General features: G+C 40.3%; 1 protein-coding gene across 6 annotated transcripts in view; it reads left to right on the top strand.

Annotated features, from left to right (window-relative positions):
- EPSTI1 (epithelial stromal interaction 1) overlaps positions 1–12453 on the top strand; it is a 454026-nt gene that overhangs the window by 336158 nt on the left and 105415 nt on the right. The window lies entirely within an intron of this gene.

Genomic DNA, 12453 nt, shown 5'->3' with positions numbered 1-12453 from the left:
CACCAAAAAAACACTCAGTTCAACTGCATCTTTAACCCCTTGGTGACCAGGCCAATTTTGACCTTAATGACAAGGTCAAACTTTTGAAATCTGACCAATGTCACTTTATATGGTAATAACTCTGGAACGCTTCAACCGATCCCACTTATTCTGAGATTTATTTTTTTTGTGTGACATACTTCATAATAGTGATAATGTTTGTTTGATATGACTTGCATTTATTTGAAAAAATATCGGAGATTTGGCTTTTAATTCTTAGGCCCTTATATCAGAAGGTTATATCACACAAAAATTAAGAAATAACATTTCCAACATGTCTACTTTACCTCTGCATCATTTTTTAAACATATTTTTTTGTTAGAAAGTTAGAAGGCTTAAAAGCTGATCAGCAATTTCTAATTTTTCCCAACAAAATTTACAAAACCAATTGTTGAGGGACCACATCACATTTGAAGGGACTTTGGGGGGGGGGGCTATATGACAGAAAATACCCAAAAGTGACACCATTCTAAAAACTATACTCCTCAAAACCACAGTCAAGAAGTTTATTAACCCTTTCGGTGCTTTACACGAACTAAAGCAATATGGAAGGAAAAAAATGAACATTTAACTTTTTTCACAAATATTTTAATTTAGCTCCAAATTTGTTATTTAAACAAGGATAACGGGAGAAAATCGACCCTAAAATTTATTGTGTAATTTCTCCTGAATATGCCGATACTCCATTTGTGGGGGAAATCCCCTGTTTGGGTGCACGGCTGGTCTTCGACGGGAAGTTGCACCTTTTTTCTTTTGAACACAAAAATGGCAGAGGTCATGTTGCATCAGCTAATAGAAAACCTGTAGCACAGACCAGAGTTGACTTGCAAAACATATTTATTTATTCATTGTCTAACAGAACCCAACATTTTGGCCATGTCTCGGCCTTTATCAAGGTTATCTAAACAAAAGTACAAAATAATAATAATCAGATAATATGACAAATATGTAAAGTCAGATATAAAGGACACATAATTGACATTAATTAAATAATATATTGTAAGAGGTTTCCTTATTGTCAAGAGAATCACGGGGCTGAAAAAAATAGATACACATATTATCCCAGGGACATCCTGACATGTCAAACTATGTATAATAATATTATACTAAAATATCTTAATGTTACAATTAGGTGTAACATTCAAGCACAAATAGGCTGAAACCATACAATGATGAACAAATTGGTCCTATGACCATCAGGTATCAGAACAGGTGTGTAAAGAATAACGAAGAGTAGTAGAGAAGAAGAGAAGTTAATAGGAGCAACAGGTGAGAAGAGTAACAGGTAAAATAGCCATACCTGTATTATGCAAACGAGTGACCGTGCAGTGATATCTACAAGTGAAAAGACGATTTGTACATCGGGTTGGTACGATTACAGTGGTAGCAGATTTATATCTTTTTATGCTTTGCTATTTTTACACACTAAAAGCAATATTTTAGCAAAATGAATTTGTATTTGCATCATCATAGTCTAAGAGCTATAGCTTTTTTATTTTTTTGCCTAATGTGCCATGTTAGGCCTTGTTTTTTGCGGGACAGCTTGGCGTTTTCTTTTATATTTTATTTTACATATGACTTCTTGATCGCTTTTTATTAACTTTTTTGTGAGTCACTATGATGAAAAAGTTACATTTTTGGAGTGTTTTTTTTCTATGGTGGTTGCCAAACTGAATAAATGACGTGCCAGTTTTATAGAGCCGGTCATCCAGACTCGGTGATACCAATTATGTGTCCTTTTTTTTTGTTTATTACAAATGCTGCGTTTTGAGTGGCGAAACTTATTTTCGGGATTTGTGTTCGCTTTTTGTGTGTTTTTACTTTTTTACATATTTTTTTTTCACTTTCTTACACGTTTTTAATGTGGAACATGTATAATTTCTATTTTGATCACTGATCTCAAACACTGCTGTTCTCATTCCCTGTTTATTGGCTCAGCCTAATTGGTTATTACAAATAAACTATAATACTGGCATACATAAAATAATTTAAAGAAGATATCTGCATAAGACAACCCCTGTGTAATGCCATGTAAGGGCACATGGGCATCAGAGAGGGAATTTCCCTAGTTCTGAGCAGGGAAATAGGGAAATTCTCTCTATGAGCCAGAACAGAGAACCGTTCTAGTAGTCCTAGCCCAATCATGCACTACATTGAAAATCTCTCATATGAAATGCCACCATGTATTGCTATATTGGCCTTTCAAGGCAAATGAGCTGGAAAATATGGTAATCAGGCATCTTTCATTTAACTTAAGTGGTTCTGTCCTCAAAGGCTATGATGACACACAATATTTTTTCAGCTTTTTTTATTGATTCTGAAAAGTGACATGAGTTTCAAATATTTTTTTTCTAGCATTTTCCTGCAATTGCTATGATAGCTTTTAAAATTGCATTTGGTAACCTATAATATAGTTCACAAACAGTACTGTGCAAAAGTTTTAAGCAGGTGTGGAAAAAATGCTGCAAAGTAGGAATGCTTTCAAAAATAGAAGTGTTAATTTTTTTTAATTCATTTTCAAAATACAAAATGAATGAACAAAAAAAAATCAAGTCTATACAGTAATATTGCACCCATGCCAAGACTGCCCCAAACATCTATAGGTAAACCAACCAGGTTATCTCTAAATAAGCAAATGAGTAGTGTTATTATGTTAAAAAAAAGTAACCTGTTTGGTGTACCTAATAGCAATGCATAATAACAACAGCGCCGGTGTATACCAACACAAAAGACACATTGCGTATACACGCCTAGAATGAAACAATCATTCTGTCATGTATTTGTGGTGTGCAAATAGCACAACCTGAAACACACAAGTGCTATCAAGATAATAGTCCATAATAAAACTCACTGCTTTGGTGAACAGCCTTGTGTAAGCCTTGATGAAGGCGTCTATCATAGAGGTGCGGTGAAGTATTCAGGCAGCCCCAGCTGGCGACTCATCGGAAACTAAATTGAACTGTGCGCTGGAGCAGACGACGTGTGACGTCACACTGCTTCTGAAGTACTGATGCTTGGAAATGCCCTACTTCTCCCTTACGCGTTTTGGAAACACTGCTATTTCCTTCATCAGAGCAGGATAAGAAACTGTTGCTCCATGGTGTTATGTAGCCTATGGCTCCACCTTGTTTTGATATTAGATGTTAAAGGCAGGTATATGGTAATCACAGCACTGTGCATGAAAATAACCATATATGTGTGCATATAAAAACATTCATTTTATTACAAACAATAACATTAAAACCCCTAATGGTCACCAATGCACCTTTTAATAGTGGCAGTTAAGGATACTTATTCCTCAGCGTCGCTTTTTAACGTCGCTAATAAATAAGCGTATAGCGCTTACCAGGGTCAGAAAATGTCTAGGGTCTCGGCTATTTGGGGTAGCTGAGACCCTGGAGAACATTATCAGGGACGGTTTTTAAAGGTCCAATTTACAATTCATTTCTCTCTCCTCTGATATGATTTAGTATATCAGAGAAGAGAAATATGGGCTACCTAGAACCCGGTACCTTGCCATTCCTGGCCCTTCTGCTCCATTCCCCGGCCCTCCTGGAAGAAAATGGTGGGTGCTTGCACATTGTGCCCACCAACATCCGCTGGCTGGTACCTGGCAACAGTAGAAAATGTTTCCTATTGGTTCCTTTTAACCCCTTCATGACCCAGCCTATTTTGACCTTAATGACCTAGCCGTTTTTTGCAATTCTGACCAGTGTCCCTTTATGAGGTAATAACTTAGGAACGCTTCAACGGATCCTAGCGGTTCTGAGATTGTTTTTTCGTGACATATTGGGCTTCATGATAGTGGTAAATTTAGGTCGATAATTTCTGAGTTTATTTGTGAAAAAAACGGAAATTTGGCGAAAATTTTGAAAATTTCGCAATTTTCACATTTTGAATTTTTATCCTGTTAAACCAGAGAGTTATGTGACACAAAATAGTTAATAAATAACATTTCCCACATGTCTACTTTATATCAGCACAATTTTGGAAACAAATTTTTTTTTTGCTAGGAAGTTATAATGGTTAAAATTTGACCAGTGATTTCTCATTTTTACAACAAAATTTACAAAACCATTTTTTTTAGGGACCACCTCACATTTGAAGTCAGTTTGAGGGTTCTATATGGCTGAAAATACCCAAAAGTGACACCATTCTAAAAACTGCACCCCTCAAGGTGCTCAAAACCACATTCAAGAAGTTTATTAACCCTTCAGGTGCTTCACAGCAGCAGAAACAACATGGAAGGAAAAAATGAACATTTACATTTTTAGTCACAAAAATTATCTTTTAGAAACAATTTTTTTATTTTCCCAAGGGTAAAAGGAGAATCTGGACCACGAAAGTTGTTGTCCAATTTGTCCTGAGTACGCTGACACCTCATATGTGGGGGTAAACCACTGTTTGGGCTCACGGCAGGGCTCGGAAGGGAAGGAGCGCCATTTGACTTTTTGAAGGAAAAATTGGCTCCAATCTTTAGCGGACACCATGTCGCGTTTGGAGAGCCCCCGTGTGCCTAAACATTGGAGCTCCCCCACAAGTGACCCCATTTTGGAAACTAGACCCCACAAGGAACTTATCTAGAGGCATAGTGAGCACTTTAAACCCCCAGGTGCTTCACAAATTGATCTGTAAAAATGAAAAAGGACTTTTTTTTCACAAAAAAATTATTTTAGCCACAATTTTTTCATTTTCACATGGGCAACAGGATAAAATGGATCCTAATATTTGTTGGGCAATTTCTCCTGAGTACAACTATACCTCACATGTGGGGGTAAACCACTGTTTGGGCACATGGTAAGGCTCGGAAGGGAAGGAGCGCCATTTGAATTTTTGAATGAAAAATTATCTCCATCGTTAGCGGACACCATGTCACGTTTGGAAAGCCCCTGTGTGCCTAAACATTGGAGCTCCCCCACAAGTGAGCCCATTTTGGAAACTAGACCCCCAAGGAACTTATCTAGAAGCATAGTGAGCACTTGAAACCCTCAGGTGCTTCACAAATTGATCCATAAAAATGAAAAAGTACTTTTTTTTCACACAAAATTTCTTTTAGCCTCAATTTTTTCATTTTCACATGGGCAACAGGAGAAAATGGATCCTAAAATTTGTTGGGCAATTTCTCCTGAGTACGCCAATACCTCATATGTGGGGGTAAACCATTGTATGGGTGCACGGCAAGGCTCGGAAGGGAAGGCGCGCCATTTGACTTTTTGAATGGAAAATTAGCTCCAATCGTTAGCGGACACCATGTCGCGTTTGGAGAGCCCCTGTGTGCCTAAATATTGGAGCTCCCCTACAAGTGACCCCATTTTAGAAACTAGACCCCCCAAGGAACTTATCTAGATGCATAGTGAGCACTTTAAACCCCCAGGTGCTTTACCGAAGTTTATACCGCAGAGCCGTGAAAATAAAAAATAATTTTTCTTTCCTCAAAAATGATTTTTAGCCCAGAATTTTTTATTTTCCCAAGGGTAACAGGAGAAATTGGACCCCAAATGTTGTTGTCCAGTTTGTCCTGAGTACGATGATACCCGATATGTGGGGGTAAACCACTGTTTGGGCGCATGGCAGGGCTCGGAAGGGAAGGCACGCCATTTGGCTTTTTGAATGGAAAATTAGCTCCAATCATTAGCGGACACCATGTCGCGTTTGGAGAGCCCCTGTGTGCCTAAACATTGGAGCTCCCGACAAGTGACCCCATTTTGGAAACTAGACCTCCCAAGGAACTAATCTAGATGTGTGGTGAGCACTTTGAACCCCCAAGTGCTTCACAGAAATTTATAACGCAGAGCCATGAAAATAAAAAATAATTTTTCTTTTCTCAAAAATGATTTTTTAGCCCTCAAGTTTTTATTTTCCCAAGCGTAACAGGAGAAATTTGACCCTAAAAGTTGTTGTCCAGTTTCTTCTGAGTACGCTGATACCCCATATGTGGGGGAAAACCACTGTTTGGGCACATGCCGGGGCTCGGAAGGGAAGTAGTGACGCTTTGTATTGCAGACTTTGATGGAATGGCCTACGGGCATCATGTTACGTTTGCAGAGCCCCTGATGTGCCTTAACAGTAGAAACCCCCCACAAGTGGCCACATTTTGGAAACTAGACCCCCCAAGGAACTTATCTAGATATGTGGTGAGCACTTTGAACCCCCAAGTGCTTCACAGAAGTTTATAACGCAGAGCCATGAAAATAAAAAATAATTTTTCTTTTCTCAAAAATGATTTTCTAGCCCTCAATTTTTTATTTTCCCAAGCGTAACAGGAGAAATTTGACCCTAAAAGTTGTTGTCCAGTTTCTCCTGAGTATGCTGATACCCCATATGTGGGGGAAAACCACTGTTTGGGCACATGCCGGGGCTCGGAAGGGAAGTAGTGATGCTTTGTATTGCAGACTTTGATGGAATGGCCTACGGGCATCATGTTACGTTTGCAGAGCCCCTGATGTGCCTAAACAGTAGAAACCCCCCACAAGTGACCCCATTTTGGAAACTAGACCCCCCAAGGAACTTATCTAGATATGTGGTGAGCACTTTGAACCCCCAAGTGCTTCACAGAAGTTTATAACGCAGAGCCATGAAAATAAAAAATAATTTTTCTTTTCTCAAAAATGATTTTTTAGCCCACAATTTTTTATTTTCCCAAGGCTCACAGGAGAAATTGGACCCCAAAAGTTGTTGTCCTGTTTCTCCTGAGTACGCTGGTACCCCATATGTGGGGGTAAACCACTGTTTGGGCGCACGTCAGGGCCCGGAAGAGAGGGAGCACCATTTGACTTTTTGAACGCAAGATTGGCTGGAATCAATGGTGGCGCCATGTTGCGTTTGGAGATCCCTGATGTGCCTAAACAGTGGAAACCCCTCAATTCTAACCCCAACACACCCCTAACCCTAATGCCAACTCTAGCCATAACCCTAATCACAACCCTAACCCCAACACCCCCTAACCACAACCCTAACCCCAACACACCCCTAATCCCAACCCTAACGCTAATCCTAACCCTAACCACAACCCTAACCCCAACACACCCCTAACCCTAACCATAACCCTAACCACAAGCCTAATCTTAACCCTATTTCCAACCCTAGCCCTAATTCCAACCCTAACTCTAATTCCAACCCTAACCCTAAGGCTATGTGCCCACGTTGCGGATTCGTGTGAGATTTTTTTCGCACCATTTTTGAAAAATCCACAGGTAAAAGGCACTGCGTTTTACATGCAGATTTACCGCAGATTTCCAGTGTTTTTTGTGCGGATTACACCTGCGGATTGCTATTGAGGAACAGGTGTAAAACGCTGCGGAATCCACACAAAGAATTGACATGCTGCGGAAAATACAACGCAGCATTTCTGCGTGGTATTTTCCGCACCATGGGCACAGCGGATTTGGTTTTCCATAGGTTTACATGGTACTGTAAACCTGATGGAACACTGCTACGAATCTGCAGTGGCCAATCCGCTGCGGATCCGCAGCCAAATCCGCACCATGTGCACATAGAAAAAAGGAGTAAAACAGAGTAAACAAATACTACAAATAATTTTATTTAATCATACAAAAGTTAATACATACAAGTATAATAGCAATATAAAACGGATGGTAAGAATAGAGTGAGTCCCCACCAGTATAGTCCACCACCTATGAAATATAATTAATTTACTAAATAGTAAGAAGGCAGCCGCCCATATACATAAGGTTAGCCCTGGGAGACACAAATTCATCCCCCACACCAAGAATATTGGCAACCCAACAGGTGCTTACCGACAAAAAACGGAGGTGGCGTGTACCGGGTGGGATTCAGTCCAACGGGACCCGTTGGACTGAATCCCACCCGGTACACGCCACCTCCGTGTCCCAGGGCTAACCTTATGTATATGGGCGGCTGCCTTCTTACTATTTAGTAAATTAATTATATTTCATAGGTGGTGGACTATACTGGTGGGGACTCACTCTATTCTTACCATCCGTTTTATATTGCTATTATACTTGTATGTATTAACTTTTGTATGATTAAATAAAATTATTTGTAGTATTTGTTTACTCCGTTTTACTCCTTTTTTTCTGTCATTCTTATGGAGTTTCTTTGTCCTTGGGACTTTGGGTTTTTCTGGCACGATTCAGTGTTTTAGATTTCCCAGATAACATGTTGCCTAGTTCTGTTCTAACCATGTGCACATAGCCTAATTCTAAGGGTATGTGCACACGCTGCGGAAAACGCTGCGGAAAACGCTGCGGAAAACGCTGCGGATCCGCAGCAGCGTTTCCGCAGCTGCGGGTCCGCAGCAGCGTTTCCGCAGCTGCGGGTCCGCAGCAGCGTTTCCGCAGCTGCGGGTCCGCAGCAGCGTTTCCGCAGCTGCGGGTCCGCAGCAGCGTTTCCGCAGCTGCGGGTCCGCAGCAGCGTTTCCGCAGCTGCGGGTCCGCAGCAGCGTTTCCGCAGCTGCGGGTCCGCAGCAGCGTTTCCGCAGCTGCGGGTCCGCAGCAGCGTTTCCGCAGCTGCGGGTCCGCAGCAGCGTTTCCGCAGCTGCGGGTCCGCAGCAGCGTTTCCGCAGCTGCGGGTCTGCAGCAGTTTCCCATGAGTTTACAGTTGAATATAAAGCTATGGGAAACAAAAAACGCTGTGCACATGCTGCGGAAAAAACTGCGTGGAAACGCAGCGGTTTACATTCCGCAGCATGTCACTTCTTTCTGCAGATACCGCAGCGGTTTTACAACTGTTCCAATAGAAAACGCAGTTGTAAAACCGCAGTGAAATCTGCAGAAAAACTGCAGAAAAACCGTGGTAAATCCGCGGTAAATCCGCAGCGGTTTTGCACTGCGGATTTATCAAATCCGCTGCGGAAAAATCTGCAGAGTACCAGAATACGTGTGCACGTAGCCTTACCCTAGCCCTAACCCTACCCCTACCCATAACCCTACCCCTACCCCTAACTCTACCCCTAACCCTACCCCTAACCCTACCCCTACCCCTATTCCTACCCCTAACCCTAACCCTAGTGGAAAAAAATATATATATATTTTCTTTATTTTATTATTGTCCCTACCTATGGGGGTGATAAAGGGGGGGTTCATTTACTATTTTTTTATTTTGATCACTGCGATGGGTTATATCACAGTGATCAAAATGTACATTGAACGAATCTGCCGGCCGGCAGATTTGGCGGGCGCACTGCGCATGCGCCCGCCATTTTGGAAGATGGCGGCGCCCAGGGAGAACACGGACCGACTCCGGGAGGATCGGTAAGTATGAAGGGGTGGTGGGGGGGTGAATTGGGGCACAGGGGGGTGGATCGGAGCACAGGGGGGAGCGGACACTAGGACGGTGGAGCGGACAGGCGGACGCAGGGGAGTACCGGACTGAACGGAGGACCGGGGAGCAGATCGTTGGCAGTGGGGGGGGCAGATCAGGATTTCCAGCCATGGCCGATGATATTGCAGCATCGGCCATGGCTGGATTGCAATATTTCACCATTTTCATAGGTGAAATATTGCAAATTGCTCTGATTGGCTGTTGCACTTTCAACAGCCAATCAGAGCGATCGTAGCCACGTGGGGGCAAAGCCACCCCCCCTGGGCTAATGTACCACTCCCTCTGTCCCTGCAGATCGGGTGAAAATGGAGTTAACCCTTTCACCCGATCTGCAGGGACACGATCATTCCATGACGCATACGGTGTGTCACAGGTCAGATTGGCACCGACTTTCATGACGCAGCGTATGCGTCAAAGGTCGGGAAGGGGTTGTGATATACCCTATCACAGTGATCAAAATAAAAAAAAATAGTAAATCAAATCCCCTTTGTCACCCCCTTAGTTAGAATTTTTTTTAATAAATTTATTCCATTCATTGCAGTTAGGGTTAAGGTTGGGGTTGGGGCTGTGGTTAGGCTTGTGTTAAGGTTAGGATTGGGGTCAGGGTTTTGTTAGGGTTAGGTTTAAGGTTAGGGTTGTGTTAGGGCTGGAGTTAGAACTGAGTTTTTTTCAAAAGTGAAAAAAATAAAGTTATGATGATATGATGGCTAGTTTTGAGCAAAAGTGATCGCTACTTGAGTTTGCATCGAGCACACCGGCATGCACAGAGTATCGTGGATCCCTGCATTTTTTCTAAAAGCCACAAAACATGTGGGACAGGGACTTGAGCAAATCACTCGAGCACCCACAAAATTTGACGCATGCCCCAGTGCCGATGCAAACTGGAGTAGCGATCACTTGCATTCAACACTAATGTTAACAAAATAATAACAAAAAATGGTTTCGTCAATTTTGTTGCAAAAATGAGAAATCGCTGGTCAACTTTTAACCCCTATAACGTCCTGGCAAAATAAAATTATGCTTCCAAAATTGTGCTGATGTAAAGTAGACATGTGGGAAATGTTATTTATTAATTATTTTGTGTGACAAAACTCTCTGATTTAAGTGCACAAAAATTTAAAGTTTGAAAATTGCCAAATTTTCAAAATTTTTACCAAATATTTAGTTTTTTTCATAAATAACCACAAGTCATATCAATGAAAAAGACTTCTCAGAATCAGTGGGATCCATTGAAGCATTCCACAGTTATTACCACATAAAGTGACAGTGGTCATAATTGTAAAAATTGGCTTGGTCATTAAGGTCAAAATTGGCTCGGTCACTAAGGGGTTAAAAACCAAACTTGGTCTGTATGGCTAAATCAAGTGTGGCTCTTCAAGTATACAGCAGAAATATACCAGAAACCCTTGGTATACATGCTTCAATTTCCTCGTTCAATCTCCACCCAGCCTGACTGACAGCTGCAGCTTGTATTCAACAGAATCTCAGCAGGGAGGAGGATCATAGAAGAGATGTCACTCAAACTAGAGATTGAAGTAAATTTACATAAAGCATTATACAGGAAATTCTTACATGGATTTTTAAAGTAAATACAGAGTTTTCATCAGGCCTAAGAGATCTATTTAATAATATATGCAGCTTGTATTATGAAATCTGGTTACAGATTCGCTTTAATAAGTTTGGTGCCTTCTGGTTTATAAAATGCTGCTTGCACATCGGACTACATTTTTAATTTGACAGATTGCTTTAATTGATGCTGCAAAACTCAACCCCATCCTCATTGTTCAACAGCTAACTATTGCATGTGATGACAAATGAGTCCCGCACTGGCTAAAAGCATGGGCCATAATAAATGCAGTGTGCTCATAGGACAGATGCAAGAGGTTGCTTACTTCATACAGAAATTGCCATTAGTTTCATCAGTATGATATGCTCATGGGGAATGCATGGCAAAAATAAGGATCTTTGACAGGAAGGAATTAATATACAAACTACGTATATTAGAACGTTGCATAACTTTTCAGTATGCAGATGCTAAGCATTGCTGGACAAATGTATCTCTTTAAATAAGATTTCTAATAAAACAGAAATAGAAAAAAAGTTTGAAACAGAACTGAGAAAAAAGTAACTACACATAGATCAAATGATGCTGCTATACTGGTGAAATCATTAGAATTCCTTTTATATTCACACATTCACGGAGAGTGACCTGTTCTACTAGAACCAAAATCACATTGTGTTACTGTGCTAACGAGAATGTGAAATATTTCTGTAGCAGCTAGCTACATTTCCTTAATGTTATTATTCTCCAGCAGACTGGTGATATTTCGTTCCGCTAAGGCATTTCCCTTTTATTGATCCACAAAATGGAATTGATCTTTTTTTGTGAAATGAATAAAACATGTAGCCTTTGCAAAAATAAAACTTCTGAAATATCACAAAGCAAACAGAGACATTGATCAGTTTAATGTATTTACATACAGTTTCAAGCTTCGCATAGTGTTCTGTGTACCTTGGTAAACAGTGCAGGTTTTAACCTGCACATACTATAATGTCCGTGCAGTTCTTCAATATGGGTAAATTGAAAAAATATATATTTTGTGAGCATATCCTCATACATTTATGGATTGCCTTCATAATAGAATAATTTTTCATTTATTTATAATCATAAATAATTATTTAATTGCCCAATATATCTTCATAAAATATATTTTTTGAAGATATCCTCATGTTTTATGTCTACAGCATATATGCTGACTTTTATTTTTCCATTGTAATGAACTATGAAAAAAACCTCTGTGTTGTCTGATCCTGTAAAAAGAATAAAACGGGTTAGCCAGTTGAAAAAAGAATGCTCTCAGTGGGAAAAACAAGTTAATCTTGTAGTTATGATACCTTTTAATGGCTTAAATAAATTATGTTACAAGGCAAGCTTTCAAGACTTCTTAGGTCTCTTCCTCAGGCATGGCATAAGAAAGTTTCTGAAGAAACACAAATATATGCACAGAAAAAAAAATTCTGTGGTCCAGGACACAACATAAACAATATTAAATTTGTCATATTAAAAGGCAATTTTAAATCACAAAATCATTGTAGGGCATGAAAATACAA

The sequence above is a fragment of the Ranitomeya variabilis genome, chromosome 3 (assembly GCF_051348905.1).
Source record: "Ranitomeya variabilis isolate aRanVar5 chromosome 3, aRanVar5.hap1, whole genome shotgun sequence".
NCBI classification, from domain to species: Eukaryota; Metazoa; Chordata; class Amphibia; order Anura; family Dendrobatidae; genus Ranitomeya; species Ranitomeya variabilis.
The sequence above is the reverse complement of the archived record's forward strand: the minus strand, read 5'-3'. Positions and strand labels throughout refer to the sequence as shown.